Below are 6,000 nucleotides of genomic sequence, written 5' to 3' on the forward strand. Positions count from 1 at the left end.
TTGAAGGGGATTGTGTGGTTGTAAATTTCCAAGATGCAAGGGTTGCCCAATTTATATGCTCCCAAGGTCAACCCACGGCTGGTTCGGGTATCGTCATAGTCGATTTGACATTTTTTTACCCACGGTCTATTATGTCCACCCCCTCACTCCACCTTGGACAACCCTCCTTCACTGGCAGCCCAGGGGGCCAATATTTGGTGGAAAACACTGCCCACGGCCTTCTGACCCCGGGAGTTCTCTCTCAGCAGCTATGCCCAGCTCCAGTGTTACCAAACTGGGGACCTGGGAATTGTTGACTCAGTTACGATCCGGGGGAGGATGTGGTGGCCCCAGGTTTTGTCGCTGGGTTAACACCATACCACAGATCCAATGGCTCCTCCTCCCCACTGCAGACTCTGGCTACGGCCGAGTCTGTAGAGAGGAAGGGGGAGACCGGGGCTTCCCATAACTCTCCGTTTGGTCCCCTTGATGTGGGTTCTGCGGACTTGTCATCCCCTGTCGAGGTTTGTAGCATTGCAGCTGTAACGGACCCCCAGATTAGGGTTTTCAGCTGGAATGTTGCGGGCCTCGAAAGGAAGCTGGCGTTGCCGGATTGGAGCGAGCGTGTGGAGCAATACTCCATTTGCCTGTTCCAGGAAACCTGGAGTCGGGTGCCCCTTCACAAGGCGGGTTATTCCACCCACTTTTTGCCGGCAGCAGAAAGTGCAACTGGTAGGGGTCGCCCCTCTGGCGGTTTGTTAATCTGGGTAGCCACCGAACTTAACTGTAGGGTGGAGGAGAAGGACACTAACTGCCCTGACCTCCTAAATATTTTACTTAGAAATCCCCAGGGCAGAGTCATTCTAAACATTTTTAACATCTATGCCCGTGGCACTAAGGGGGGAAGTGAATCCCCAGTTATAGCTTGCTTGGAAGCGCAACTCCGCTCATCTCCATACAGGTCTTGTACACTGTTGGCAGGTGATCTGAATTGCACCTTCGAGCCTCTTGATCTGGACATCCTAGCAGATCAAGAGGAACTTGATAATGGGTGGGGGATTCCTCCCCTCGAGCTTGGCCCTGTTAAAAAGTGGACAGATGTGGCCCTTCAGATCAACTCCTTAGTTATGGAGTTTGGGCTTAGAGCTGCCAATGGCAGAACCAGGTCCGATAAAGTAGGGGCGCACACCTATAACAGGCCAGGACACACGTCACGGATTGATTATTTCCTCCTTGACTTACACCTGTGGGGCATGGTGGAGGACATGGTAGTTTTACCTTCTGTGGAGAGTGACCACAATCTCCTGTCCCTCACCCTCTCCCGCAGGTGCGTCAACAGCACCGTGAGTGGTTCTCCTTGTAACCCCGCTCCAGACCTGTCAGTGGTCACGAACTGTGGGCGAAGGCTAAAGTGGGCGAAGCTGGCTCTTTCGGAGGAGAAATCCTCTGCGATTAGGCAGCTTCTGGTTTCAGCCATGGCCAATCTTGACGGCCAAGAGGAAGGGCTGATGGAGGTGGCACCTAGGTTTTGTGTCATAATCCAGGCCATTGGCGACCTCTTTGTAGTCCCAGCCCACCCGAGCGGAAGGAAACCCAGCCTACGACCGGGTCAGGGCTGGTACAACCAAAAGTGTAGGGAGGCGAAATCACTTCTTATCGAGGCGGTCAAGTCCAAATTGCCGCTTAGGACTAGGGAGGCCAGGAGACATTACACACTTTGCCAGAAAAATGCTAGGATGGAATGGGAGGATAACTTCTGGCAGGACCTCCTGGCTGCCAGCCGAGGGAAAGATGCTAAAGGTTTTTGGGACATGGTGGGCAAAAGGAATCGTCCCGACGATTCCCGGAGGACTTGTGCGATCAATGCCCAGACTTGGTTTTCCCATTTCCAAAATCTTTACTCTCCTGTTGAAGGCCCCCTTAATGATCCCTTTAAAATCCCAGCCTTTACTCTAGACCGTGACCTGGATCTGTTTTCCTCCCTTGATGTAACAAAGCAGATCAAAACCTTGGTCCCCTTGAAAGCAGCTGGCCCGGATGGCCTACCAGGGGACATCCTCCGTGCTTACCCGGAAGAATGGGGGGCTCTTATCTCTGCACTCCTCAATGCAATCATGGGGGGAGGGCTTGTGCCTGACTCCTGGAGAGGTGCGGAGGTGGTCCCCATTTTTAAAAAGGGCAGTCGGGATTTACCCGGGAACTATAGGCCTATAAGCCTAATAGACTCCAGCCAGAAATTGGCCGGGAAAACCATCTTGGGGAGAATTACTCAATGGGTGGACGACAATCACATTCTGTCCGACATGCAGGCTGGGTTCCGTTCAGGTACAGGAACTATTGAACAGGCCTTTAGGCTTTTGTTGTTACACTGGAAGGTGGTGGTGCTGGGCAAAGGCAGTCTTTATCTGGCCTTTATTGACCTTAAGACTGCCTTTGACCTGGTACCAAGGGAGGAACTTTGGAGGGTGCTTCATGGTTTAGGGATGCCCCCGTACCTACTGAACCTCCTCATTAACCTGCACACCAACACCTATGCCCAGGTTAGATGGGGGCTGAATGGGGAAAAGACCGATAAAATCAGGGTCGAGAGGGGAGTAAGACAGGGCTGTGTCTTGGCCCCTACCTTATTCTCCCTCTATATTAACGGGGTGGTAGATCATCTACTGGGCGAACCATCAGACGCTCCCAGCTTGGGTGGAGTAAAAATTCCAACTCTGTTGTTCGCCGACGACACCCTCCTCATCTCCAAAACCCCCCAAGGTTTACAGTCTTTGCTGAACCGCTTCCAGGATTTCTGTACCACTAAAGGCCTTGTTATCAACATAGACAAGACCAAGTACCTAGTCATGCACCCACCCCGCAAACTTGGTCGCCCTCCAATTCTGAACTCCATACCTCTAGAAAGAGTGGCGGAATTTGATTATCTGGGGATCCGTTTGAATGACGCAATGAGCTGGACTGCCCACATCGATAAAATGACTCTGGCCCACAAAAGGGTGGGGGGCGCCCTTCTTAAGGAGTACAATAACTCCTCAAAACATTGTGTTGCACCCATACTGGAGATTCACAAAGCTCGTGCAGTCCCTGCTTCTCTTTATGGATCGGAACTGTGGGGCTTGGGCAAAGTCGACTCACTGAGTAAGGCCGAAAATAAATTTATCAAGGATCTTCTTGCTATTCCATCGAGCAGCCCGACCATCCCAATGCTCTTGGACACTGGCTGTAAAGCCATAAGGGACCAGGCTCGGCTTCGTCCCCTTCTGCTCTGGGCACGCTTGTGGAGGGTCCCGGAGCTACAATCGTATGCCAATGGGCTGGCAGAAGTAATGCATGCTGATGGTTGGAGTAGCATCAAATGGCTGAAGGACATAAAACATCTTTTAGGGGAATTGGGTTTGGCCTCTTGCTGGCATAGTCACTCCGCTCCACCAAAGAAGATTCTAAAAAAACTTTTCTGGGAGTGGGTTGACGTGAAGCGCTCTAGTAGCCAGCAGCATTGCAAAACCACCGCAGCTTTCCTGTTGTTCAAAGACGTTGTCTTGTATGAGCCATATATGGATATTATAACAGTTGCTATGGATAGGTCCTTGTTCATTAAATTTCGGCTTGGTACCTTGCCCTTGGCGGATCTCTGTTCAAGGTGGAATAAAGCCCAGCCCACCTCTCGCTTTTGTGCCTCTTGTCCGGACAAACCAGAGACGGTGCCACACTTCCTTTTTGAATGCCCAGATCACGTTGGCTTGGCCCCATTTGCAGAGAACTGGGGACTCGTCAGCACTCTGTTGCCCTTCGGATTCTTTTAACTAACACAGCCCCTCCTATTGGTTGTGCTGTTGCAAAATTTTTAAAATGGGCTTGGTTGATAAGACTTAGAAGACTGTCTATAACAATTTAATTCTTTTTTATCTAATTTATTGCTGACATATCGTGTTTTAATTATCATTCCACTTGTACAGTCTTACTTATTTCGACATGCTGTTTTTATCTTTTTGTACTGCTTTTATGATATGTGCATATCGAAATAAAGCATCAATCATCATTACAATCATTAAATTGTTTAATCCTAGATCAGGTTCCATTTCAGTGATAAATGATATCCATTTCTCTGGCGTTAGATGTTTAGAGGGACGTGCAAGAGGAGGTGAGCTATTTTGAAGATGGTATCATCTTTGCAATAAGCAAAGTTGTTTCCATACCAGACAAAATTGTCACCTTTTCTTTTTGCATCCTGGGAGCATGTTGGAGCAGGGAAACTCCAAATATTTAGCACTATATAAAATTCAATATTTTGACTAAAGCTTCCTGGAACAGAGAAGAAGGATGATCAGAATATAATTTCTGATGGAATAGTGTAAGATTTCATTTGGATGCTCCTATGCACAGCCTGGTAGCCTTGGGTTACTTCATTTTCAATTGTGATGACCTCTGGGCCCGCAATATATATATCGGGCACATTGTACTTGCTTATGCCGCAGTACACCATTAAGTACACCCAATTACAGGTAATGTGCTTTCCCCTTACTCAGCCGCAAACTCACTCCATCTCTGGTGGCAGCGCAGTAGTGTAAGATGGACTGGCTGTTAAAAGCTGCTGGTCCGCCTTTTACTGTGCAGGTGGCAACTCAGCATGTTTTTGGAAGGGGGCAGAGACCACCACAGGGTCCATGTGAACTCTATAGCCTTCATTCAAGGGTTTTCCTTGGGTACTCCTTTGTATCTGTACCCACGTCTCTAACGCAGCACGAGTCCAGAGGCAAAGTGGTTCTTTATTTGCACAAGTCCACGTTCCCAATGTGGGAACACTCCCTTAAGGTCCTCTCCTGGTGCTTACGTACTGCTAGTATGATCTGTATTACAAATGGGCCGTGCAAGTGTTTGCGGCCCGTTCAGTAATACCAAAGTTCCACAGGACACGGAAAGTAGGCACCCGGGCTACTTGAGGTAATATGACCCAAAGTGCTTAAAAAAATTACTTAAGGGCTTGGTCATCATAAGTATCTTTTAGTTCTTTTTTATTAATGTGAGCAAGAGAACTTTTTTTTTTTTTTTTTACTGTAACGTTCACTGCAAAACGTTCCTTGTGACAACCTGCAGAGTGTGGACTGTGTGTGTGTGTGTGTGTGTGTTTAATTTAGTATGTCTCATATAATTTGACTCAATGGTTTCTGTGAAATAATGCTGCAACGTTGCTCTAACATATTTATAAGAAGTAAAAAAAGAAAATGGGGTGTTTGTTTGATTTGCAAGGCCTTATTAAAAAATGTCACTGTTGTCATGTTAAATGATATACATCACCGGAGATATCAAACTGGTAAGTGTAGCTCTGAGCAAGGGATGCTTTTGTTAGTAACGCAGTGCTCTATATTATCTATCTCAGCCATTATTGAAACTGAGAACATTCCTAAATGTAACTCTCTTCTTCACAAGTATGTTGTTGCGCGTTAAAGGACAATTCACTTGCAGAGTGACGATGTATTATATAGGATATGTTTGGCCATTGTTGGAACTCTATTGTGAACAGTGGTCGATTTCCTCTAAAAGACTACATTATAAATTAAAGGTGTGAAAGAAGAAACAACCATGCTTATTCTAAATTCCAATTAATGTTGGGTGTAATCAAGGTTTTCACATTGTTTTCCCATTCAAGCTCAAAGAATAAATGAGTCATCACCTGCCTGCAGCTTAATAACTTTCCAATGCTCCATACTCAACATCCTGGTCCCTCTCTGTTTTGAGGCCTAAATGACTGGCATACCACCTACCAGTAACGCACATTTTTACATTTAGCAAGGATTGTTTGACATTCAAATGCTCCCATATCTTCTCTTGGACTTAGCGGCTGGTCTAAACAATTCCTTTTTTGGAAGTGATATTAACCAGTTCATGGGCTGTTAATTAAAAAAATTGCCTCCCGTCAATTACAGCTCAGAGACATTCTGTCAGTCCCTTGTTGCTCGAACGCTAAAATTGCCTTTCCATTCAACTGGGCCCTGCTGTTGGAAATAACTTGTAGCTTTTTAG

Source organism: Lissotriton helveticus, chromosome 6 (genome assembly GCF_964261635.1).
Source record: "Lissotriton helveticus chromosome 6, aLisHel1.1, whole genome shotgun sequence".
NCBI classification, from domain to species: Eukaryota; Metazoa; Chordata; class Amphibia; order Caudata; family Salamandridae; genus Lissotriton; species Lissotriton helveticus.